At 46.9% G+C, this 27569-nt stretch overlaps 1 protein-coding gene across 10 annotated transcripts in view; it reads right to left on the bottom strand.

Annotated features, from left to right (window-relative positions):
• Window positions 1-27569, bottom strand: part of PPARD (peroxisome proliferator activated receptor delta) — an 83507-nt gene that overhangs the window by 32035 nt on the left and 23903 nt on the right. For 3 of the 10 annotated variants that reach the window (XR_010835063.1, XM_059076395.2, XM_067006087.1), the window contains one exon: window positions 1281-2229. The exons of 6 other annotated variants lie outside the window; for them this stretch is intronic. The gene's annotated coding sequence lies outside the window, so the exon portion shown is untranslated. Of the gene's footprint in view, window positions 1-1280; window positions 2230-24400; window positions 24472-27569 lie in introns of all 10 variants that reach the window. One more of the 10 variants, XM_059076398.2, reaches the window with a different exon arrangement.

Raw genomic sequence — 27569 nt, 5'->3', positions numbered from 1 at the left:
CCCGGACCGGGGCACGAACCCGTATCCCCTGCATCTGCAGGCGGACTCCCAACCACTGCGCCACCAGGGAAGCCCCATACACTTTTCTTTTTAAGCAGAACTGAGACTTGGACATGGGCCAGCCCTTTAAAGTTCACTAGGCGCCTTCATGTACATGACCCTCGCTTAGTGTGTTGAGCACCTACACTGGACTATTTCATCCTAACACTCCGGTGAGCCTGAGGGAAGCTCTAACTCCTGCTGCCATGTGAACAAACTGGGTGAGGGGACAGAGGCTGGTGGCAAGGTGAGGGGCAGCGCACCGAGGGGTGGCCAGGCCTAGTGAGGGGGAAGAGAACTCGGATCGGCCCAACTCTAATTGGAGGGGAGGAAGGCAGAAACGGGGGTCAGCAGGGCAGAGTGACTTCTGAACCTCCCTGAGGGGAGAGGAGACACAGAAGAGCCCTATAGCTAAGTTCTGTCCAAGAGAAACTGTGACTCCCAAATTTAAGCTTCACCTAAAAGTGATCATGTCCTTTGACCTTGTAATTCCTCTCACAGGAAACTGTACCAGGCTGTTCAGTGCAATGTCATTTACAATAATGAAACCGATTTTTATAACAACAAAAAAATATTTTTAATAATGAAAAAAACCCAGAAATGACTCAATGCCCAATAATGAATGGATAATAAATTAGGGTACCCCCAGAAAATGGAGTATTATCCAGCTATTAAAATCATGTTTCCATAGAATATTTAATAACTTGTTAAGTGAAAAATAGCAGAATACAAAACTACAGAGACAGCATGGTTCCCATAAAAATGACTAGAGAGGGACTTCCCTGGTGGTGCAGTGGTTAAGAATCGCCTGCCAATGCAGGGGACATGGGTTCAAGCCCTCCCTGGTCTGGGAAGATCCCACATGCCGTGGAGCAACTAAGCCCGTGCGCCACAACTACTGAGCCTGCGCTCTAGAGCCCACAAGCCACAACTACTGAGCGCATGTGGCACAACTACTGAAGCCGGCGCACCTACAGCCCGTGCTCTGCAACAATAGAAGCCACCACAGTAAGAAGCCCGCGCACCGCAACGAAGAGCAGCCCTCTGCTTGCCGCAACTAGAGAAAAGCCCACACATAGCAACAAAGACACAATGTAGCCAAAAAAAAAAAAAAAAAGGCTAGAGAAAGAATGAAGTTTTCTTGTATGAATAGGGTGGTGGGTGATTTATTATTTTTATGTTGTTCTACTTTTAAAACTTTCTGTACTGAACATGTATTATAGTTATCTTACTTGACTCACCAAAGCATGGGATACATTGCTGGATCCTTTCTCCTTTACGTCTTTTCTTCACTTGGCTCCCAGGTTTTCCTCTGACCTCAATGGCTGCTCCTTAGCAATCTCTTTTGCTGGTGCCAGTCAGCAATTTTCTTCCCAATCTCTAAAGGTCTCTTTCATTCTCCATCTACGTTCCCTCACTGCATGATCCTATGCTGGCTCATGGCTCTCAACACCTTCAATATGCTCATGACTCCCCTATTTATTTCTCCATTCCCAGCTTCTCTGAGATCTCCACATGGATGCCCACTGATATCACAAGCCTAACACATCCAAAACCAAGCCCCTGACATTTCCCCTAAAGTCTTTCTCGTATCAGTAAATGGCAACTCCAACCTTCTAGATGATCAGGCCAAAATGTAAGAGTCAGCAAATCTGGTTGCCTCTGCTTTTAATAAACATCCAGGATCTAATCACCTCCACTGCTAGGATCCTGGTCCAAGTCAACATCATCTCTTGCCTGGATTATCGCAACAGCCTCCTAACTGGCTTCTCTGCTTCTGGCTTCACCCCACTGCTCTCCACACAACAGTCAGACTGATCCCTTTAAGTCAGATTCTGTTCCTCCTCTGATCACATCCCTCCAGGCACTTCCTGCCCATCTTTACACTGGCTTGGAGGCCTTCCAGAACTGGTGCCCCTGCCTGCTACCTTCCTCCCAGGATACTAGGCACCAGGCACACGGCCTCCTTTCTGGTCCTGAACGCAACAGGCATAGCCTGCCTCAGGGCCTTTGCAGCTGTCCCCTCCAGCTGAAAATGTTCTTTCACCATGGCTTGCTGACTCACCTCTCAGGGCTTTGCTCAAATGTGACAGTCAACCTGACCACCTGATTTAAAATCACCCCAGCCCACCCTTGGGTACTTCTATTTCTCTTCCCTGCTTCAATTTTCTCTGTAGCTCTTACCACCATCTGGAGAGGGAGAGAAAGAGAGAGAGAGAATGCGCATGCGCATATACACAAATATTTATATACACACACACACATACATGTATGTATGTACCTATACATATGTGTGTGTACTTTTTTACTCATTTGTTAACTGCTTGTCTCTCCCCAAATGAATATAACTCTACGAGCCAGAGATTTTCATCTGTTACAATCACACTGATCCTCAAATCTTAGAGAGGAGTGACTGGCAGGCAGTAATTGTCCAACAAATCTTGCTGAATAAATGGGTAACTTCCTACAGTTGGAAAAAAGCTTTTCGTTCCCAGCCCAGCCTGAAGCAGCCCCGTGGATATCATTTGTCCTCAGGCTTCAGTTTTCACGGGGTATTCGAGCCTGCTCTCCAGACCATTCCAGTCAAAAGAGGAGCTTATCAGGATTACGATTAATTGGTAGAAATGGGTGGAGGGGAAAACACAGAGTCCAGAAGCAGCTGTCTGAGGGGGCCTCACTGTGGTCCGGGCAGCTCTTTTGCTAATCTGCCAGGTGACCTTGGGGGAGATGATTCATTCTTCTTGGCTCCATTGCCCCATTAGGAAGGAGTGTTGGGCGTGTCAACACACTCTGACTCTAAAATCCTCACACAGGGTAGACCGAGAGAGCACAACCCAATGGAAGGAGGCCCAGGCCATTCACAGGCCTCAGCTCCTCTCAGGGCAGGGGTAGGGAGGTAGTTAACAAATCCTCAGGAGCCTTCAAAGTGTTTACACTCCAGTCCAGGAGGAAGATAAAACCAGTACCTGCAACCACCTTGGGGAAGGCTGCACACAAACAGGGGAAGGGGAGGAGGGCAGCTGAGTCCTTGGGGAGGAAATGGTCTCTTGTTGGAGGCCTCAGGGAAGGGTCAAGGCCAAGGAGAGCTGGGTTATCCAGAAATGATCTTAATAGTAAAATATGCTCATTAGAGTAAACACTTAAGGGTTCAGAGAAGAAAATAAAGACATGGAATGAGCAGATGACTTTTGTTTACACAGGCTGAGGGGTAGGGTGTTCTAGGTAGGGGGAATGCAGGCTCCTAGGCCCAGGAGATGGGGGTGGAGAGAGACACAGCAGAGCTGGGTGGCGGGGACCAGAAAAGGCTGGGAAAGCCAGGATGCAGGCCAGGAGTTGGCCTGCCTTCAGGGTGGGAGCTCTCCACCACTCCAGGGTCCTGCTTCTCACTTCCATTCCTGAAGCCCTCTAATGCTACAGTCTCCCGTATCCTGGTGAGTGAGCCCTCCGTCAAACTAATTTCCATTCCTGGTCCTGTCCTGTCTGACCTCTGGTCACCAAGTCTCAGCCTGCACCTTCCTCCTCCCCAAAGCCATCTTCTCCACACGAAGCGAAGCCTCTCCTTACTGCAGCTGTGTCATTGGAAGGTTTCTCAACCCCTCCTCCTCCTTGGTTTATCATGCTCTCTCCGTGTGTAGCTCCTGAAACCCGCAATAATCAAGGTGATGAAGCCAAGTGCTGGAAGGGCAACACTTTAAATCTCAGGAGCACACTTTCCTTCTCTCTTTTCTCCTAAATCAGTGAGGGGCCAAAGTGTCATGAGACACTTTCCTCTAGGCGTTTATTAACCTTTGGATAAGGCAATTCAACAAATGATAGTAAATGCCCAGGTCCTGCTGAAATCCAGACCCCAGCATGACTCCTCTCTATCTGGAGGTGAAAAGGTAGTGGGACACAGTGGAGAGAGCACTGGTGCTGGACTACATGACAAGTATAATCCCAGCTCTGTCTTTACTATGCTGTGTACCTCCGGGCAACCTTCTAACCTCTCTGTGGCTCAGTTATCCCATCTGTAAGATGGAACTAATATCCACATGTCTTCCGAATGGAAGCAGCCAAACTCAGAGGAGACATTAAATATGAAAAACATTTGTATTATACAAGTTTTATGCCAAAATGTTAATGACAGTTATACCTTAGGAGTAATTTTGATTTCTTCTCTTATTGCTTATCTGGTTTTTCTATAATGAATATGTGCCGTGTTTAGTAAGCAAAATAAAACCAAAAAAAAGTTTTAAAAGCATGATACAAACATGAGATATCGTTATCTTACAGAGTAGCAAGATGAAGCAGGAAAGCTAAGGAAGTCTACCTCAAGACACAACATTCTGGCACATGCAGGTCATGGGATCCTCTGCCGACCCTGCAGGTGGCACAGATGTGATGACACAGCAGGACAGCCGGAACTCACAGCTGGGAGGAAACAATGAGTAGTCGAACTGCATGTCTGCCTCACGCCCATTTTTTGGGACTGCAACACAGAGCTGACAGATGCCTGCCCAACAACATAAACAACCGTGGAGGATTTAGAATGGGAAGGAGAGAAGGAGGAGTGTGATGGTGGGGAGATCAATAGTCTTTACACGATTGTAGTTGTAGTTGTTTTTAAAACAAGTATCAGTGTCTTCTGTAATGAAGCTGAGTAGAAAAGCCAGGAGTCTCCTTCAAAAACGCCTTGCTTTCTCCCTAACACAAGCTCTGGGCCTCACTTGAGAGAAATCAGCTCAGGAACTAAGAGTGAGTACTGACAGCAGGAAGCGAAGCGAAGCAAAGCAAAGCTCACCCGGTGGTGGATTCAAAGGCATTTTCAGTACTTGCTTTCTGTTCTCCCTTTCCGTTTCGAGTGCACACCTGTCTGTTTGCTTTCTAAAGTCCCAGATAAGGGCCTAGTTAACAAATATTTGGAAAGCATGAAGTCTCCCAAAGAGGAAAGGGAGAACCAGAGGTGAGGGGGGTGAAAGGACAAAAAACAAGAGTTATCAAATCTCAGGGAGCCCAAAACAGACTTTTTAAACATTGAAGCACCTTGGAGAGTCAGAAGATTGGCCCATGCCCTCACCTTCCAATTCTCATAATATTCTGACATCAGCTTTTGGATTTTATACCTGCATGACAGCTTGCAAGAGCTCTGAGGGAGAAAACTGGTCAAAAACCTGCAATTTCACTCCTTAGGACTCAGGAGCCAGGAGGAGGGGTGTGTGGGACGAGATGGAGAAACGCCAAGATTGAGTGATTTAGTAATGACACTTGGGGAATTCATTCAGGGAGAGGAAGGCCTCCCACGTTCGGTCATGTCAGGTTCCCAGTAAGGGTTCCAGCCTCACCCGACAGGAGGATAGAAGGGGCTCCCTCAAAAGAATCCTGTAAAGCACCGCTGCTGTTCCTTGAGTGTTACAACCAGTGGAGGTGGGGGATCGGTTCATAGCACTTTCCCTCCGGGCTTCGCTCTCCAGCGCCCCCTCAGCCCCTGCCTGCCCGGCTGCCGGAGCCCTGGAGGTCCCTCCAAAAGGCAGGGCCCAAGGAGGCCATGAACCAGGGGCAGAAGAACTTCCTAGAACTCCCCGCAGGGCCCACGCAGCACAGCCTGCTCTTTGTTGGGTTGCTTTGTCCCAGGTCCTGAATTCGGTCTCTTCCCTCTGGAGGCCCGTGGGGATGAGCAGTGAAGGGAGAAGCAGCTGGAACTGGGGAGGGCTGACTCTCTTGGACTCTCAGCTCTAACAGCAACAGGAAAACATGGCCTTGACAAACCGTGTCCGGATTCAGCTGGAGCCATTGTTTTCCTCAAAACAACTGCTCTGGGGAAGGACACCATGAACGTGTGAGGACAGATGCTACTCACCAAGCACGCAGGTGGTTACTTGCCTGGGAAGAGGCGCTCACCGGGAAGGTGACAGACGAGGGGGCCGGCAGCAGCCGTCCTGGAAAACTCTGGAGCTGCTGCCCAGCCCTTCTCCCTGGCTGCCTGCTCCAGAACCTCCGCCCCAATCCTGAGGTGACCAGAGTAAGTACGTGGTGTCTCCCCACCCACAGTGACCTGCTTGGCAAGGCTCTGCGCACCTTTCCCCCATCAGTACTTCCTGCCCCCCACCCCGGCCCCCAGGCACCCAGGCAGGCTGAGGCACTGCCTTCCCCCATCCCTCCGGACCGTCCTGGGGATTCACGGGCCAATGCGGGGATCCTGGGCAGCAACTCGAACATGGGCCAAGGCCAGTGACCTGAGGCCCGCACCTCCCTCCCTGGACAGGCGGGGCCAGACCGGCACCAGCAGCTCACCTCTGTCACACCCATGCGAAAGCCTTTATTCCAAGGGTGGCGGAGGAGTGCCCGACAGCCCGCTGACCTTCTTACGGAGCCGCCTGCCATGTGCGGAGAGGAGCCCAGGTGGGACAGGCATCCCCGCTTCCCTCTCTCCCCACATCCTCCAGGTGCTGGTGTTCTTTTGCTTCCAAGCACTAGTGCCTGGTGCCACCCGAACAGTGACCAGCCACCCCAGACAAGGTGGACTGGGGTGAGGGCAAGGGCAGGGCTTTGGCCCAGCTAGAGCTGAGTCTGAACCCCAGCTCTGCCACTCACTAGCTGAGTGGCCTTGGGCAAATTGCTTCATTTCTCTGAGTGACGATTTGCTCATATGTACAATCGCCCAGCCTAGACAGATGACATAACTTGTCTACAGCCATGGGGAGAGATGTATGTAGAGCTGGGTTCCCAGTGCCGGTTTCTGGGCTCTCAGGGCTTTTCTGACTAACCAAGATGTTTCTCAATAGCAGGTGCAACTGACAGAGAAATTGTCTCTTTTCCAACATGGCTGTCAGTTATTCCCAAAAGTCAGTGAAAAGTTCCTTCCAAAGTTCTCTGCCTTAAAACAAAAGAAGCCTTCACAGACACCGACCTACCAGGTGACTAAAGTCAGCATCACCTTTACAGGGGCAACTGGCATCATCATGCCTCCTTATGTTAAGTAACAGGAAGCACTCATCACCTCTGCGGGCTCCCATAAGAAACGTTAACCGAAACCCTATCACAAGGAAACCAAAGAACAAATATGGAATGTGGATGATCTATGACATAATGTTAAGCAAATGTTGTTAGCGATTGGTGAACCTCAGTAAAGGAAATACAAAAGTTCATTGCACTATTCTGTCAACTTTTCTGTAGCTGTGACCTTTTACAAAATAAAAAATAGAGTGGAAAAAGGCTATTCTGCTTTCAGCTCATCGCATGGCTCTGAGCCAACAAAGACTCAGTTGTGTCATGTTCAATTCTCTCCCCAGTAAGTGTCCGGAATATAAAAATCCAAGCTTCTCTGCATGTTGTTCAAGGCTTAGCACAACAGAGATCTCAGAGTTTTCCAAGCTCACCTTCCACAAACCTCTACAACCTGAATCATCTTTGTCAGCCAAAGCTGTTTATACGCTGCTTCCAGCCACTGGTTGGAAACCCATCTGTTCAGCCAGCAACTTTCAAGGAGCACCCTCCATGGACCAGGCACCCACCTTGGGTCAAGTGCTAAGGGGGTCCCAGAGACGCTGTGCTGTGCGAGACACAGCAGCTGCCCTGGGGAGCTCACCAGCCAGGAAACCCTATGACACTCGGCTTTCGTCAAGTCCTACCTTGTGACATCTCTCGATTAGTATTTCTATGCAAGACTTCCTTCCCAACATTTCTTGGGAAATTTATGTATTACTGAATCCCAAAGCCTGAGAAACATCAATTGAGTATTTGGGAAAAGGTATTATAATCCTCTCGTGAGAATTAAAGCCTAGCAACCAACCTAGGGATGTTACTGGTTCACAGGAATCCACGGCTTCAAGTCAAATCAAGAGCAAGAAACTAACATGCAGAGTTGAAGGTTAAGGCTAACATCTTTCGGAACCAAGACAGGAGTGCATAGGAAAGAAGTGACAAGAATTTAATCAAGTCCTCCTTGAAGCCTCTGCCATGTTGTAAGTGTGTATTCTTGGCCCGCTCTGTTGCTAACAGTCATTCTTGCAAATATGTATTAACGTATTTATATACACAGTATACACAAATTCTCCTAGTGGTATTCTAAGAAATAAGTTTGGAGGCAAAGTAAGTCCTTAAATTGGCAATTTTGACACGTGATTCTGTGTACTACTGTTAACGTTGTTAGGAGATCCACGAGTTAGGTTATTAAAATACTCCCCAATAATGTTTACTGGCATTTTCTAGCATTTGACTATTTGCTACAGAAGAAATACAAAGAAATGATGAGTATGTGGAATTCTAGGACACAAAATCAGACATCTAAAATGTGAATTAGTAAAAGCAGTCTTGATTAGAAAAAGCAATAGTTAAACCAAAACTGGGGCAAGCAAAGTGTTTTCATCACTAAAAAAGGAAATGAGTTTATACAAAATGTAGCATGTACCTCCAATCCCAACCTGAAGATACTTTTGGACACACCCTTAACAAGTCAACCAACATCAACACAAAATGAAAGAAATTTTTCTACACTCGGAACACTTGTCTGTATCATGAAAAATTTTTCTACATTATGACATTTCATGAAACAAAGATCAAGATTATCAGAAAGGGTAATTAATGCTTTGCGTATTTTATTTTATTTTGGCCTTGCCATGTGGCTTGTGGGATCTTAGTTCCCCCACCAGGGATTGAACCCAGGCCCACGGCAGTGAAAGCACCGAGTCTTAACCATTGGACTGCTAGGGAATTCCCATGCTTTGTGTATTTTAAAATTTCATTTTAGACCCACACAAATATGACCAAATGATTTTTGACAAAAGTGAACAGCAATTCAATAGCGAGAACTCAATGAATGGTGATGAAACAACTGAAACAACTCAAATGCAAAAATTAAAAATAGAAAAACCTTGACTATGTTTTATACCTTTTATAAAAATTAAGCTAAAAATGGATCATAAATCTAAATATAAATTTAAAGACCATAAACTTTTAGAAGAGAACATAGGAGAAAAACTTTGTGACCTTGGGTTTAAGTTCTTAGATGTAACATCAAAAGCACAATTCATATTAGAACTTTTTTTTTTTTTTTTTTTTTTGCAGTACGCGGGCCTCTCACTGTTGTGGCCTCTCCCGTTGCGGAGCACAGGCTCCGGACGCGCAGGCTCAGCGGCCATGGCTCACGGGTCCAGCCGCTCTGCGGCATATGGGATCTTCCCGGACCGGGGCACGAACTCGTGTCCCCTGCATCGGCAGGCGGACTCTCAACCACTGCGCCACCAGGGAAGCCCAGAACATTTTTTGATAAACTGGACTTCATCAAAATTAAAGACTTATGCTCCTTTTTTTTTTTTTTTTTTTTCGGTACGCAGTCCTCTCACTGTTGTGGCCTTTCCCGTTGCGGAGCACAGGCTCCGGACGCGCAGGCTCAGTGGCCACGGCTCACGGGCCCAGCCGCTCCGCGGCATGTGGGATCTTCCCGGACCGGGGCACGAACCCGTGCCCCCTGCATCGGCAGGCGGACTCTCAACTACTGCGCCACCAGGGAAGCCCCAAGACTTATGCTCTTCAAAAGACACCATTAAGAGAATGAAAAGTTAAGCCACCTTCTGGGGTGCTGGAAATGTTTGCAGTTGGGTGATGACTTTGTGGAGCATATAAACGTAAGACTAAGACTAGTCTTAAGTAACTAGCCTTAGTTACTTACGACTAACGCAGACTACACACTCTAACTGTGGGTATGTTATACCCCTGTTACAAAGTAAGCAAGAAAATAAATAAATGGCACATCCACAGATTAAATAAATAAGTAAAATGCAATAGCAAGAAAGTGTGGAAAGGGCTACGGAGAAATACAGAAACTTTAGGAGCACACTGCAGGAGGCTTATCTAAGGAAGTGATATAAGCTGAGAATTGAAGGATGAAGGGTATTAAGGGGGTGAGATGTCCCAAGTGGGAAGAACTGCCTGTGCTGAGGCCCAGAGGCAGAGAGTGCCTGGTGTGCTAGAAAGTTTTGGGTGAACAGAGTGTAGAGTTCTGAAGGGATGAGAGACGCGATTTCAGACACTCACCTTCTCTCACTGTATTGTTTTAGAAGCCCACCAGTGAGTCTCTGCCTTTCTCTGCTCTGATTCTACCCACCCCCTTGACTCAGAGTTAAGTCCACCCTTGGAAACTAGGAAGTCAAGGCTGCCCATGTCCGGGCCCTTTATTTGTCCTTCAGAGAACTGAACATCCCAGCGAAAGGGACAGCTCGCCATTCCCAGATGGGCTCTGTGTTCTCAGCTGACTTGCCTGGCTCTCCTTGGCCTTCCCTGGGACTGCCTTTCCCAACCTGCTGGTCAGGCTGAAAGAAGTGCCATAACACCTACTCCAGAATCATCCCTGCTTCTCCCAAGTTGTAAATATTTCTTCCTCCGAAGTGGCCCCCTCTTGTGTGGCCTCCATCACCCAGTTATCTGTACCCTCGCCCACTTCAAGGGCAGTCTCTGTCTTCCTCCTTTTGGCATCTCCCCTGTGGGACAGTTGTACATAGTTCCCAAATCAATCCCATAAACGATTTTTTTAATTGAATGAGGCTCTCTGGCTGGAGGGAGGAGGAAGGGTGACACGGGGGATCATAGCAAAGGCTGCCTGGGAAAGTGTCAAGACTTTGGTGCTTCCAAATTCCCGACAGTGGGCTTCCCTGGTGGTGCAGTGGTTGAGAATCCGCCTGCCGATGCAGGGGACACGGGTTCATGCCCTGGTCCGGGAGGATCCCACATGCCGCGGAGCGGCTGGGCCGTGGGCCATGGCCGCTGGGCCTGCACGTCCGGAGCCTGTGCTCCACAACGGGAGAGGCCACAACAGCGGGAGCCCTGCGTACCGCAAAACAAAACAAAACAAAAAACCAACAAATTCCCGACAGTTATTAACTTTCAGGATTCGGGAATGAGGAATAGAATTTCCCGGGAATTCCCAAAATTGTAAATTACTCTATAACTTTTGTAACACTTTATTTATGCGTTTTAAAATAAGAATGAGAGAGCATAATAAACTGAACTATTTTTCTGTGAAAAAGTTTCAGAGGTTTTACTATAAAAGAAAATAAAAATATATAATAGTAAATGCATTCATAATTTATTATTACTAGGAACAATATAATGTGACAGGATTACATATTTTATTAACATGTAAAAATTATCTCTACCTGATATAGATATTTGATAATAGAAAATGTTAATGAGAAAACATTAACATAAAATGAAAAAAAAATCATTTAATGATTTAAGGATAGTACCACAAATATTGAATATTTAAAAGTTATTCTTAAAGTGAAATTAAAATTTTTTATTTTTAAATTTCCAGACACTAAAATTTACCCTTTCTGGTGTGCAGTTCTATGGGTTTTGGCAAACTCATAGTGATTAACCACTGCCATAATCCAGATAAAGAACTGTGCCATCACCCCCTAAAGACAATGACATTCCCTTGTGCCACTCCTTTGTAGTAAACCTGCCCACATCATTTATCATTAACTCCTGTTCTGTTCTCTCTTCCTGTAGTTTTGCCTTTTCCAGGATGTCACACAAATGGAATCCTAAGTATATGGCCTTTTGCCCCTTCATTCTAACCCCAGCAAGAGTCCCCCAGGGGCTTCCCTGGTGGCACAGTGGTTGAGAGTCCGCCTGCCGATGCAGGGGACACGGGTTCGTGACCCGGTCCGGGAAAATCCCACATGCTGCGGAGCGGCTGGGCCCGTGAACCATGGCCGCTGAGCCTGCGTGTCTGGAGCCTGTGCTCCGCAACAGGAGAGGCCACAACGATGAGAGGCCTGCGTACAGCAAAAAAAAAAAAAATAAGAGTCCCCCAGAACCTGAGGAAGTGGGAACAGTTGGCAGCTTAGTGGGAGTCTCTGGGATGGGAGCCATGTGTTTGAAGAGCCAAGTTCCAGGCCCATAGACAGTTAGAGACTGGTGGCAGGAGTGCAGCCTGTTCCTGGACACGCCGTGGCACTGCCAGGAGATACTGCTCCAGGAATGGGGTTGTCATTGGGAGGGATGTTTCTGACCAGGCACCTGGCATCAGCTACACTGCTGTCCCTGGAAGCTTGTAACAACGTGAACCTTTGCGAGAAGTAAAATCAGGAAGGGCCTTGGATAGCACAACCAAGAGTCTGCGTTTGTTTTTATGGTAGCAGGGACTTTTTGAAGAGTCCTAAGCCTGGAAGTAGATGTGACCAGATTTGTGGTCTGGCTGCAGACTGGGGAGGGGGCAAAGAATGGAAGCCGGGGGCCTCTGAGAGACTTTGGAGTAATTCAGATGAGAAAGGAAGAGGGTAGGTCAGGGAGGTGTTTGGCACTTGGATGACAGTACTTGGTTCATTTGGTACTTGGATTATTTGGATCTTGGGGGGACAGTGGGGGATGAGGGGATAGCTTCAATGAGTCTAACTTCAAGAATGAGACCCCAACCCAGGATCCACCCAAACAGAAGGCAGGAAGGCAACAGCAGAATCCACCATACTGTCACCTGGCTGCAGGAGTTTGTTGGTTGACCCGGAAGGGCCTGTGACTCCTCAAAGTCAAGGGTGAGGCTTCAGAATGGGCAGCCCTGGAGATGAGATGGACAGACAGACAGGCCCCTGCAGACAGGTTGCTGCAGTCTTTCTCCCCATGTCCAGCACATGGTTGTTTCTGGCCTTGTGCTGCATGGAGCCAGGAAGAGAGCAGCTCCTTGGAGGTCCTTGTCCTTCTGCTTTCTCCCTCTAGTTGCTTCTCCCAACCTTGGGTTTGCATATTTGTCTGGAGGCGGGGAAGCCAGGCCACTCCCAGGCCTAGACCCATTTGGGCCACTTGGCAAGGTGGGTGGTTTCGACCAAGTACTGTCAGCCCCCTGCCTTACCTGGCCAGGTCCGTGGTGTCCTTGAGGAAGCCCCTCCTTTAGGAAGCAAACAACCCCCACCCTGCCCAGTGGGGTCAGGTGAGTCGGCTGGGCTTCACTTCAGCTTCTCAGCCATAAAATGGGGCCACACCCCTGCCTGACAGGCTAGGCAAAGGGCATGACAATGAATGCTCAGGGCAAACTGTTGCGTACTATACAGAGTATAACAACCACCAGTGAGAAGTTGCCTTTGCCTCTCCAAGGCTCCCCACGACCTCCTCTTGCCCACCAATCTAAGAGGCCCTTTGCCTCCATCTCACAGTGCAAGAGCACTGCCACCACCTTCTTGAAGCCCTCTCCTCCAGGCGCTCTGCCCTCTGCTGCTTGCTTTTACTTTACCCACCCCTGAAACCTCCCTTACACACACCCTTCCCTGGGTTTGTCCTTGGCTGGCTTCCCTTCTCACCACACAAACCACCCACTGGGGTTTTCGCACACTGCGACTGCATCTTCCACCTCTGTCGTGGGCTGCTCTCCTACTGACAGTCTCAACACCCCACGGAGGCCTCGTAGGGCCTCCTAATGCATCCAAAATACAATCGGTGATCTCTGTGTCGGGCCTCAGGCATCCCTGACCCTTGTGCCCAGCGGAGTGCCTGGCAGGTGGCATGTGCTCAGTTTGTGTTTGCGGAGCTGATCACCACGTGCTTCTTTCCTCTCCTGCCACCTTCCACCTGCGACTCCTCCAATGCTCCCTGTGCCATCAATGGAACACCATCTCCTAGTCACACAGGCTGAAACACCAGCACCGTCGGGTCCCTCCCCACCACTGACTTTTCAACCATCCACTGTCCCCTTCCCCTGACTTTGCTGCTATTCTGGCTCAGGCCCTGCCCACCTCTCACCTGGACCTGCCTCTAGACACTCTCTTGCTCCAGTCCAACCTCCCTACTCCTGCTAGTGACATTCCTAAGCCCAGACGTGATCTGTCACACCCCTGCCTACAAATCTCTGCAGCTCTCTTGTGCCCAAAGAATAAAATTCCAACTCTTTAAATGCGGCATCCAAGGCATCCCACATTCTGGCCCCAACCTGTCAGTCTAACCACAGTGGGAAAAAGCAGCGAAAATAACTGACATATACCAAGTGCTTTCCACGTGCCTCTTAATCCTTATAATAATCAGGACTACAGTTTGATAGAGAAGGAAACCAAGGACAGGAGGGTTAAGTAACTTGCCCAGGGTCACAGTCCAAACTCATAAGGAGTGTCCTGGGTCAGAACTAAAAACCTTTTAATCCTTCAGCCTTCCCTGAAAGATTAAATCTTTAAGGCTGGGATATGCCTTTAAAAAAAACCTCTGCAGCAAGCTCCACGCTGCCTCCCTGACTTCCCAAAGGGCAAGGAGTGGAAGAGGAGAGAGGGCAAAAGGTATTTTTGATATTGAAATCAAAGACACTATGGATTCTATAAATTATTCCTAAAATTCCCTTTTAGTTCCAAGAAGGAATATCAATGTTTAATGGTACAGAAATTTTACAGTAAACAGAAGTTGTATTTTCTCTACATACAATTAACTACAGCATCCTGAGATTCCTGATTAATCAATGTACATAAAATATTCATACCTATTTTACAGGATCTATCTTACAGGAGAAGGATTTTACTACTCTCAAAGGTTCACGTTGGTACAGTTGGGACAGCACAGTGTAGCTGATGCCAGGTGCCTGGTCAGAAACATCCCTCCCAATGACAACCCCATTCCTGGAGCAGTATCTCCTGGCAGTGCCATGGCGTGTCCAGGAACAGGCTGCACTCTTGCCACAGTCTCTAACTGTCTATGGGCCTGGAACTTGGCTCTTCAAACACGTGGCACCCATCCCAGAGACTCCCACTAAGCTGCCAACTGCTCCCACTTCCTCAGGTTCTGGGGGACTATTGCTGGGGTTAGAATGAAGGGGCAAAACCACAAAAACAACAATGATGATCACGATAAAAGGGAGAGAGCAGAGGAGAGGGCACAGGAGAACTGAACATCAGGGCAGAACACTGGTGTGATAAATTCCGGAGGCTGCTCGGGTGCCCACTGGCTGGGGGGTGAGGCGTGCTTCCTCATGCCCTCCTCCATTCTGCCCCACTTACCCTTACTCAGTACTGTATCTGTTTGCTTATCTATGTCTCCCCTCTGGAATGGGGACTCCTTGACTGGTCCTAATAACTAGCAGACAGGAGGTGCTCAATTAATGCTGAAATGGTGGCGGACCTTGCAAATTGTTTATGCAATATCTACTCTCTTCTTCTCCCTTAGTTACAAAATACCAATTATATTTCAGTTGGCAATGTGTCCACATCTAAAAGACTTCTCAGCCTCTCTTTCAGCTATGGGAGGCAAATGAAGGGAAGTGGGAGCTAGTAGGTGGGACCTCCAGCAAAGCTCCTTAAGGGGGAGACAGTTAGCATATGTCCTTTTTATCTTCTCCCCATATCTTCCTGGAAACTTGACATGATGGCTGGAGCTCCAGCAGCCATCGTAGACCATATGCAACCCCGGGATTGAAATCCATGCACTAAGCATGGCAAAGCAGAGAGACCATACCTAGATTGTCTGCCCCAGATTTCTTTTAAAAACCTAACAGAGAATAAACTTCTAGTGGTTTAAGCCACTGCTATTTCTGGTCTCTGCTTACTGGCTGCCAAATGTAATTCCTAGTGAATTAATGAATAAACCAATTAAACTTGGTTTTCTTAAATTACTCACTGCTGACTTGCAGTTCAAAGGCCAGTCACCACCTCTAACCTCTGGTCCTTGTAATATAATGATAAGTTTCCATTAATTATGGACATCAGGAAGATGGAAGGACAAAAGAATACAAGGAAGAGGTAGTACAAGGTGGAGAAGTAGAGGATGAAGATGATAAGCGATGGCAGCAGGAGAGGAAGCGGGAAAATGAGGGGCAGACAAGAGAGGGGACGTGGGGGGAAGGCAGGGTAGAAAGAGAGGGCAAAGGGTGCTGGAGGAAAGGCAAGGGGAAGATGAGGGGCAGGTGGAAACCTTGGAGAGATGATGGGGAAAGAAGGGAAAGGGAACGGAGTTCAAGTGTCCTCTGGCAATAGTCACTATTTAGAGAGCACTCACTGGGGGCTGGGCACAGTGCCACATACTCTGTACCATTCTCTCTAATCCTCATCCTCCTGATGTAAGTATTATCATGCCCATTTTACAAATGAGGATGGGACTTCCCTGGTGGTCCAGTGGTTAAGAATCTGCCTTCCAGTGCAGGGGATGTGGGTTCGATCCCTGGTCAGGGAACTAAGATCCCACATGCTGCAGGGCAATTAAGCCCACGCACCACAACTAAAGAGCCCACACACTCTGGAGCCCACACCACAACTAGAGAGAAGTCCACATGCCACAACTAGAGAGAAGCCCGCGTGCCACAAGGAAAGATCCCCTGTGCTGCAACTAAGACCCAACGCAGCCAAAAATAAATAAATAAATAAATAAATAAATAACAAATGAGGTGGGACTTCCCTGGTGGTGCGGTGGTTAAGAATCCGCCTGCCAATGCAGGGGACATGGACTTGAGCACTGGTCCGGGAAGATGCCACATGCCGCAGAGCAATTAAGCCTGTGCACCACAACTACTGAGCCTGTGCTCTAGAGCCCACGAGCCACAACTACTAAGCCCATGTGCCTAGGGACCATGCTCTGCAACAAGAAAAACAACTTCAGTGAGAAGCCCGTGCACTGCAATGAAGAGAAGCCCTCGCTCACCACAACTAGAGAAAGTCCACGTACAGCAACAAAGACCCAATGCAGCCAAAAATAAGTAAATAAATTAATTAATTAAAAATTGAGGTAACTGTGGCTCTGACATATTAAATAACCTCCCGAGTCACAGAAAATGGAAGATGCAGAAGACTTCTTTGAAGTAGCCTTGGGCCGTGGGGACATCATCCTCCCTTCTCTATTCTGCTGCCTAGAATGTGGGTGTGATAGCTGGATCCATGGCAACCATTTAGGACAATAAGAACAACAGCCACACCCTAAGAATAACAAAGCAGGGAACTGGAAGGAACTTGGGCCCTTTACAACCTAGTGGAGATTCCACAACTGCCTGAGACTAAAGATCACCTAAGCCACTTGGAGTCCCCATCCATAAATCCATCCATAACTGTTTCAGATCTCACTTTGCTCAATTTTCCTCCAATCTTCAATAGCAGATTCCAAAACCCACTCCCAGAAAGCCTGATTTAGCAATCACTCTTCTAGAAAAATGGCAACAGACTAGAAAAGGCAAAGAAATGATCCAAGAGCCCACAGAAAAAATCTTGATGCCTCAAAAGCGGCAAGCTGGTGATCTGCCCCTAGAACATAAGACCTTGGAGATCAGCAAGTGACACTGTAAACCTGTCATTATTTAAAGGCATGGAAGAGAGGAGGAGTTCTTTCTTTTCCCCACTTATTTATTTATTTTAAAAAATAAATTTATTTATTTATTTATTTATGGCTGTATTGGGTCTTCGTTGCTGTGCATGGGCTTTCTCCAGTGGTGGTGAGTGGGGCTACTCTTTGTTGTGGTGTGTGGGCTTCTCACTGTGGTGGCTTCTCTTGTTGGGGAACACAGGCTCTAGGTGTGCAGGCTTCCGTAGTTGTGGCTCGTGGGCTCTAGAGTGCACGCTCAGTAGTTGTGGTGCATGGGCTTAGTTGTTCTGCAGCATGTGGGATCTTCCCGGACCTGGGCTCAAACCCGTGTCCCCTGCATTGGCAGGCGAATTCTTAACCACTGCGCCACCAGAGAAGTCCAGGAGGAGTTCTTAAAGACACACTTGGGGCCATCCTCAGTAACAAAAAAAAGGTGGTCCTAATAATCTCGGACCAGTCTTTAACGGTGCTCGCAAACCATCCAAGAAAAAAATAAACTGATGGTCAAACCTCAGAAAAAGAAGAGCTCCTTTTGAGCAAAAGCACCAGGCTGTCGAAGGGGCACATCTGCACATAGCAGCATCACACGGAATTACTGTCTTGGGCAACAGGCTGCAGCTTCCTGTGCACTAGGAATTCTCTCCAACTAGACAGCAAGCTCTCCTCGCTGAGGAGAGGGACTATTTTGTTATCTTCAGCAGTAGCACCCAGCACAGTAGTGAACACCCAGAGTCGTCAGGAAAGAACTATTGGGAACCGTGTGTACTGGCCCAAGCTGTCCGCCACCCCAGGCCCTGTGCCTACCTCTGAGTTGAAATGAGTCCTGAAATCCCAGCCAAGGGGACTGAGAGTCAGTGCTGTCATTGTTCACCACTCCCACCAGACTACTGTCTGACGGGCACCCCCTGGGGATCTTCAAAGATCAACTTCCCTTCTCTTCTGAGACTATTCCTGTGATAGAATCCCAAGAGTCCAGAGAATTCAGGTAGAGCTGAGGAGGGATGGCACAGGCCATTTAGCTCTGCCCAGGCCTATCCAATCTGCCTCTTTTGGCTGCTGAAATCTCAGTGGGGCAGAAACCTTAACTGCACAGGCGTGCGCGTGGGTGACACTTAGTTCTGAACAGCTGGCTACTGAACTTTCACACCCTGGTCTCCTTCGAGGCCCCGGGCACGTAGAATCATCTACTCTGAGAGCAACTTTCCCTTTCAGAAATGCAGCCTTATTCTAAAATTATAGGTTCTCAGGGCCACTAGGGATTATAATTAGTTTGTATTCCTCTGCCTGGCACTCAGAGAAGCTGAGTTTGGGGATGGAAAGTGGGACATGCATTCTTAAGGCCGGAAACTACTTTAATTTGCAGGCTTTAGTGGCTTTTTCTGGCCACTAGCTTGCTTTAAGTCTCTGGCACCCTCACCTAGACTGAGAATTGCTACCTTGTGTCCCAGCCACATTTCCATCAACTTGGTACAAAACGTGCCAAAAAAATTTTTTCCTGCTCTCTTTTCCTGCATCTAGGTCTCATACCACTCCCAAGCCCTTGCCTCTACTCAACCAGAGAAATTCAAAGCAATTCAACTCAAAAGGCCACAATGAGCAGCCATCAAGTGACAGGGAGAATGCCAGGAGCTTCAAGCACCAAGAAAAACAAGGCCCTGTTCTCAGGGGTCCCGGCATCTGGGAAGGAAAGGAAACGTAAACTAAGAGACACCAAGCACAGAAAGAGCAAAAGCCATTCTGTCCAGAGGGATTAAGGAAGGCAGTCAAGGGCACTTCCTGGGAGGAACAAGCATGTGCAAAGGTGCAGAGGCCTGAGGGTGTGGCCTCCTGGAGACAGCAGCCACAGACAGAGCTAACAGGGATTAGGTTTACTATATGCCAGATGCTGCCACTTTACAGAGGAGAAAACTGAGGCACAGAGAGGGTAAGTACCTTGTCCAAGATCACAAGTTATGAAAGGATGAAGACAGGTTCCAAACCGAACAGTTGGACTCTAAAACTTGAGCTTTTAAACATTACAGTTTGTGGTGTGCAAATAGTTCAGTTTGCTGAAGTGTAAAATTTAAAAGCTAAGTTTACACAGGAGAGGTAGATGGGGGCTGGATCGCAAAGGGCTGCATACACTATGCTAAGGATTTGGACTTGAACTTTCAGCAATATAATGGACTGAATTAATGTGAAAGAGCTTCCCCTTCCCACTATGGTCACAGTCATAGAAATACTAGATAAGACAAATGATATCCTTAAACATACAGCCAAATTTGAAAGAAAAATACCCCATGTGCCAGAAATGACAAGAAAAAGGGAAACATGAACAATAAGTGGGACTGACACCAGAATGACCTGTGGACTTTTGAACCCACACATGAAGTAGTTATAATGTCTGGCTGTGGCTTTGAGCCCAGATATCAACATGAGAACCTCAAAGGGCTGCCCAGTACAGGAAAGCAATAAGGAGCTGGCCATTTCTCCAAGGCTCTGTGGAAGGGTGAAGGTCACCCATAAGAAACTCAACTACTAAGCTAGCCCCACCCATGGATACGAATCTGATTTTACACTAAGAGAGTGGTGAAGGGGTGCCAAACTGAGAAATGAGCATAAAAACTGAGCCAGGACCTTTAACCATACGGCCCCACCAGATGCAAACTGCTCTTAGGGATACTTTCACACCCCAAGACACAAAAGTTGCCCATGACAGTCCTTCCTGAAGATGAGCTCACAACCCAAAGTTACAAACCACACGGAAATAAACCACCAAGAGGGACAGCATCAGACACAAAAAGGGAGGAAGCATCCCAAGAATCAGGAATAATAAAATTTGAAAGGGCTAACAAAATGAGAAGATTTAGATGGTTAAAGAGATAAAGCAGCACAGAAAAAACATATAAGAGACCTGGATGGTAGAACGGTCAACAGATGTCTAAGAGGAATTCCGGGAGGCTAGAATACAGAAAATGGGAGGGAACCAAAGAGAATGACTGAGAATTTCCCAAAATTTAAAAAAGAATTAAATGTAAGATGTTAATATTAGGGAGCGCTGAGTAAAGGTGTACAGAAACTCTCTAAATCTAAATTTATCTAAAATTATTCCAAAATAGAAAAAAAAATTTTAAGTGAGTCTCTTGATAGAAGTAGCACACCAAATCCTGAGGAAGAAAAAGAAAAACAAGTCCACACTTGCTTTCGAATGGTTCTAAACAAAAGTATATAGAGATAAAGAGAGAAATGCAGTAAATGCAAGTAAAAAGAATACAGATGTTCACTATATCATTTTCATGTTTTCTCCAAAGTAAAAAGATGGGGGGTAAGAAGAGAAAATGTAGGAGTAAGAACAGAAATAAGGTGTATAATTTTCAGACCAGTAACGAGAATAAAGAATAATCAATCTAACAGAAGGCAGGAAAGGAGAAAAACAGGCAAAAAAGGGAAGTATATGGAAAAGGACTCAAAAACATGATAATATATTTAAGTCAAACCCCAACATGTAAATAAATTAAACTTATTTAAGACAGATTTTCAGATCTGACTTAAAATTTTAAACCCAGCCATGTTCTGTTCATGAAAGAAACTCCTAAAACGTGATGACACAGAAAGGTTGAAAATATGAGGTAAATAACTACCACAAGCTGGGGTAGCACTAGTGTCATCAGACTTTAAGGCAAAAAGCAGGAAAGATATTAAGGAAGAAGAATTGACAAGATCTGGTGACTGATTAAAAGAGACATGAAGGGTGCCCATCAGGTGACCAGGGGCGTGGGGATGCTCCCATTAAGGTGGGGACTGTGGGAAGAGCAGGTCTGGCAGAGAAGGGGCAGGAGCCCCCAGACGCTCACATTCAGGCAGGGGAAAGAGGAAGAGGAACCAGGGCAGCAAAGGCACAGTCAGAGAGGAAGGGAGAAAAGAGATGTTTCATCCCCTAGAGGGCAAGGCCAATCTCTTTCTGCTGCATCTTTCCAGAGTCTAATAAGGTACTAGGCACAAAGCAGGCACTTGGTAATAATAGTAATAATAAAATAAACAAGTAAGTGAGGGCCCAAACATGAGAGATCTCTGAGATGCAAGGAAAGAAGTTACGGCATCTGTAATGCTTGTGATCTCCACAGTGACAAGAGGCAGCATCTTCTTGAGAGGGATGGGGGTGAGTGGAAGAAGGTTTGGACCAAACTCCAAGGAGAATGTGACACGAAAACCATGAGAGATGAATAAAAGGATAACCAGCCTGCTGTTGCTGGAGAGCCTTAACTGACTCCACACAGGGATACAGCTCTGCTACCTAAAAGCTCTGCCTTGGCCATCCAGCTCTTCCTTCAAATCCCAAGTGTACAATCCACAGACTTATCCAAAAAACAGGCAGACGCCACAACTCATCTTTGGAGAAAAGAACTGCTGTAAAACCAGAGACAAGAGGCTGCCACCATGACCTGGTGAGACCTACACCACGTCCCTGGCCACTGTCTTGGGCAGGTCCTCCAAGACAGGAACTGTGTGGACAGGAGCAGGGACCGTGGCCAGTGGTGACTCAGGCAGCATTTACCAGCTACGTGGGTACCCACAACCTCCAGAGGGTTGGGCTGATTGCGTCGGGCTTCCTGGAAGCGTTTCTTCATTTCTACTTCTGAAGACATGCAACTTCCAGAGTGACATCTCTCTTGATGACGTCAGAAGGCATGTAAATCAGCAGCTGGAACCAACATCTTCTTTTTTTAAAATTTATTTATTTTACTTTTGGCTGCATTGTGTCTTTGTTGCTCTGTGCAGGCTTTCTCTAGTTGTGGCGAACGGGGGTTACTCTTTGCTGTGGTGCACGGGCTTCTCATTGCGGTGGCTTCTCTTATTGCGGTGCATGGGCTCTAGGTGTGTGGGCTTCAGTAATTGTGGCACACAGGCTCAGTAGTTGTGGCTCGCAGGCTCTAGAGCGCAGGCTCAGTAGTTGTGGCACAGGGGCTTAGTTGCTCTGCGGCATGTGGGATCTTCCCAGACCAGGGCTCAAACCTGTGTCCCCTGCATTGGCAGGCGGATTCTTAACCACTGTGCCACCAGGGAAGCCCGAACCAACGTGTTCTTACATACACCTGACCAACCCAACTTTACTCACTCCCCAACACCTCCACACGTGACAGGGCAAGTGGCCAGAGAATGCCACGTGGCCTAAGGGAGACAGGAAATGATGCAATACCACAGGGCCACAGTGAGGAATGAGGAAGTCAGAGCTCCCAGACACCACCGTCTCACCCAACACTCAGGATCCCGGTGGCCCAAGGAAAGGGAAATGTGAGCATCAACTCCAAACTAACTGGTTCCCAGGTCAGAGAGTGTAAGATTTCAGAAAACCACAGGACTTCCTTTATACGTTAACTCAGATTCAAGGGAACAGGGAGTCAGAAACTCTCACATACTGCTGAGACAGGGTAATTTAGGGTAACTTTCTGGAATTTGGCAAAATTTATCAGTATCCTTACATTTTGATTCATTCAAAATTACACACACACACACACACACACACACACACACACACACACACTTTCTCTTTCTCTCCCTCTCTCTTTCTCTCGCTCTCGCTCTCACTCTCACTCTTGCTCTCTCTTTTAAAACCAAATATGGGGACTTCCCTGGTGGTGCAGTGGTTAAGAATCCGCCTGCCAATGCAGGGGACATGGGTTTGATCCCTGGTTCAGGAAGATCCCACATGCCATGCAGCAACTAAGCCCACGCACCACAACTACTGAGCCTGTGAGCCACAACTACTGAAGCCTGTGCGCCTAGAGCCCGTGCTCCGCAACAAGAGAAACTACCGCAACGAGAAGCCCGTGCACCGCAACGAAGAGCAGCCCCCACTCGCCGCAACTAGAGAAAGTCCGGACGTAGCAATGAAGACCCAATGCAGCTAAAAATAAATAAATAAAATAAACTTTTAAAAAATGCAAAAGAGCATCCTTTGGGCAGATGCAGTCAGAAACCTGGAGGCTTTCAGGAGTCACTGCCTGGTTGTGAGGCGTGAGGCCCTCACAACAGTCATTCTCAGGCCCCACTTGAACTCTGATCAGTCACTTCAAAGGCATCTTTCTGAGAAGTCAGTGGTTCTCCAACCAGGCTGCCCCCTCAGGTCAATGGGGAGCTTAAAAACGCAGATTCCTGGAGTTCATTCTTGGAAATTCTAATTCGAGAGGCCTGAGACAAGGCCCAGGAAACTACCTTTCTTCCAAAATTCCCTGGTGAATCTTCCAGCTGAGTTTTGCCTGGGAATCACTGGACTAGACACCACCTGGGACAACTTGCAATGGGGCCCGTCTGCACATCCGGCTGCAGCACTGCAGGGATCCCACAGGCCAGCACTAAGTTCAGGAGGGGAAACTCAGCGGGGAAATTCCAGGCGTGTTCGGCAATCAGTGCCAAAGAGCCTGGGGGACAGCCAGCAGATCCCCCAGACAAAGCCAATTTTGGAAGGTTCTCTCAGGCATGGTGACCTTGGAGGCTAACCTGTGAAAAAGAGGTGACTAGTGCAACTTCTGCTCTGTGAGGCCAAAATAAAAATTAGTTCCCTTCAACAACACACGTGAGCCAGCAAGCTCTACAGGCCCCAAGGAGTCGGAAGCAGAAAGAACCCTGGGTCTGAGTCACACAGCTGTGAGTTCGAATCCATGCTCTCCATCACTGGCCCTTAGTGGGTTAAAGATGGCTGTCCTTCGGGTTCGTGCCCCGGTCCGGGAAGATCCCACATGCCGCGGAGCGGCTGGGCCCGTGAGCCATGGCCGCTGAGCCTGCGCGTCCGGAGCCTGTGCTCCGCAACGGGAGAGGCCACAACAGTGAGAGGCCCGCGTATCGCAAAAAAAAAAAAAAAAAAAAAAAAAGATGGCTGTCCTTGCTACTCCTGCCTCCTTGAATCAGGGCTGGTCCCGGGACTGCTCTGACCAGCAGAATGTGGCAGAGGCCCCACTCAGACTGCTGAGGGAACACGAAAACCCAGTGTTCAAACAAACAACCTCCTCACAGAACCCTCTGACCAAGAAGCTCCCACTTTTAGAGCCCTTTTTGGCCAAAAGCACATCTTCATACACCAAGTCTGGGAACTATTTACGATCCCCTATAATTGGGAAGGACCCTGCCAACAAGCACCCAGTGTTCCAGGATGACTCACCTTCCCCCACCACAGCAGCGACCCACTGGCCTCTTTTCCTCCTGTTACAGTGTCAGCTTTGTCCTGGCCACCTAGGTTCAAAAAATCAACCTATCAGACTCCTCCGTCTCCCTTCAGCATCCAGGGAAGGGCCAAGGCTGTGTCTCCACAGTCATCCCCACCTTTCCACTCACGCTGCCACACAAAGGCACGGTCCTCAAGGCCAGGCAGACCTGAGGGCCACTTTGCAACTTACTAGTTGTGCACCATATGTGAGTTTCTTAACCTCTTGGAGGCTTAGTTTTCTCACCTGCAAACAATATACATCAGTAATACGTTCTTTCTGTGGTCGTTTCTAAGACAGAAGAGTTGAGAAAACACAGCCAAAGTACATGGTACAGAGAAGGTGCTCCATGCGTAGCAACTGTTACTAAAGGCCAGAAACTTTTCACTTCAGTTAATACAGACCTCTCCTAATCTAAGTCTCTGCCTGTGTATCACTCTCCATTTTGACACGTCTGGTATAATCCTAGCAGATTAACTGTCCTAGATAATGCCTATCACATTATTCTCCTGCTCAGAGGCCTTCTGTGGCTCCCATGTTCTCACATCAACCCCAACCTCCCAGCCAAGCATGTAAGATTACCTATATTAATGGCTCCACCCCACCTCCAGCCGGCTCCAAGTCAATCCCATCCTCACTGCAACTTGCTATTGGAGACAGCCTTCTAAAACGGCTTGCAAAACACCTGCCTCCTAATATTCAGGCCCTTGTGTAACTGCCTCCTGACCCACAGACACTGCCAGATTATAAATGTTGTTTTACGCCACTAAGTTTTGGGGTAATTTGTTATGAAGCAATAGATAAACAATACTCTTGATTACCCCAATCACATCTGAGCTGCTGCTCCTTTACTCACACTTGTGCTTCCTATACCATCTCAGCTTGCTGCAATTCTGCCCAGCCTGCGAGGCCCACCCCAGATGCCAAAAGCTCACCCTGAGCCTTTCTTAAGGCTCCATTAACCAGCCTCCTCTGAAAGCCTTTAGAAGAGGGCTAAAGGCTTCCTTTAGCAGTTCCTTCCCTCCCGGCAGTTTTCCCACACACATCTCCACCACAGCATCTGTCGCATTGTATCCTTATCAATCTGTTTGTTATATCTGTGTGCAAAATGATACATCTGAAGGTTATTCACTCAGCAAAAGACTGGAAATCACCTGTATGCCCATCAATAAATAGGGGGGTGGCACACACATAAAAGAGAGGAGGGGGCAGTGAAAAAGAATGAGGAAGCTCCAGGCGCACTGGATGCCAGATGGACAAGACACACTACGAGAAGCGAGAGGCAGACCAGCGAGCACAGCAGATAGTCATCTGCCTGGAAAGTAATAATGTCATAACAGGAAAGAGATACATGCTCATAAACGAGAGTGGCTAAGGGGGCTGCCTCCACCGGGGGCTGGGTGGCTGAGAGATGGGGGAGGGAAAGAGGGAACACCTCTGAATTTTGTAGCACGACAAGAATTCTCAATTCAAAAATAAGCAGCTCCTAAGGAAAAGCTTTCCTCCTAAGATCAGGAACAAGACAAGGATGTCCACTTTCACCACTTCTATCAAGGCTGTACTGGAGATTCTAGCCAGGGCAATTAGGTGAGAAAAAGAAATAAAAGTTATTTGATTGGAAAGGAAAAAGTAAAACTATCTCTATTAGCAGAAGTCATGGTCTTATACACAGAAAATCCTAAGAAATCCACTAAAAAAACCCTATTAGAACTAATAAATAAGTTCAGCAAGGTTGAAGTATACAAGATGAATATATAAAATTTAATCCTATTTCTACACACTAGCAATGAAGCAGTAAGTCCAAAAGTCCAAAGTCTGTCTAATAAGTCCTAGAAGCAGAGGATAGAGACAATGAAGGAAAACAAATAGAAGATTTCCTGGAGATTCCAAGACTTGTCTTTAGAAATTAAGGGCTCTGCAGAAATTAAGGAAAGAAGACAAATATCTAGATATATCCTGGTGATATATCTGAACTCCAAGAATATTCTTACACCTTTCAGAGAAGAAAAAACAGATTACTTACAAAGGACTTAGATTCCAACTAACTTCATTATTCATATTGAAACATGGAACAGTGACCTCAAAATTCTGATTCTGTATTCAACTGAGCTATCAATCAAGAGGGAGGGCGTGGGTACCTTTGTACACTGCTTGTGGGAATGTAAAATGGTGCAGCCGCTATGGAAAACAGTATGGTGGTTCCTTAAAAAATTAAAAATAGAATTATCATACAACCCAGCAATTCTACTTCTGGGTATGTACCCAAAAAAACTGAACAAGGGGATGTGAACAGATATTTGTACATCCATGTTTATAGCAGTACATTCACAAAAGCCAAAAGGGGAAAGCAACAGATGGATGAATCATCAACAGATGAATGGATAAACAAGATGTGGTATATACACACAATGGAATATTATTCGGCCTTAAAAAGGAACAAAATTCTGACACATGCTACAACATGGGTGAACCCTGAAGACATTATAAGTGACATAAGCGAGTCACAAAAGGACAAATACTGTATGATTCCACTCCTATGATGGATTTAGAGTAGTCAAATTCATAGAGACAGAAGGTAGAATGGTGGTTGCCAGGGGCCTGGGGGTGGGGTGGGGAATGGAGAATTATTAATTAGGGTACAGAATTTCTTTTTTTTCCCTTTTTTGTGTGATTTCAATATTTATTACAACATAGAAATCAAGACAGTGTTGTGTTGGCAAAGAACAGATACATGTATCAATGTAACAATGTAAGAAGTCCTGAAATAGACCAATACTAACATAGTCAACAGTTCTTTTGAGAAAGAAGCAAAGTCAATTCAATGGACAAAATAGTCTTTTCAACAAATGGTGCCTGGAACTATATATATATATATATATATATATATATATATATATATATATATATATATATACACACACACACACACATATACACATATACATACATATATGTATACATATATACATATAAAAGCATAGACCTTATGCAAAAGTTAACTTAAAATGTAACATAAACTAAAATGTAAAACAGGAGAAAATCACCATCTCCTGGGGTGAGGTGATGAGATTTTAAATATAATATCAAGAGCACAATCCATGAAAAAAAATTTGATGAACTAGACTT

The sequence above is a fragment of the Kogia breviceps genome, chromosome 10, assembly GCF_026419965.1.
Source record: "Kogia breviceps isolate mKogBre1 chromosome 10, mKogBre1 haplotype 1, whole genome shotgun sequence".
Classification (NCBI taxonomy): Eukaryota; Metazoa; Chordata; class Mammalia; order Artiodactyla; family Physeteridae; genus Kogia; species Kogia breviceps.
This window is presented reverse-complemented; position numbering and strand designations above follow the sequence as displayed.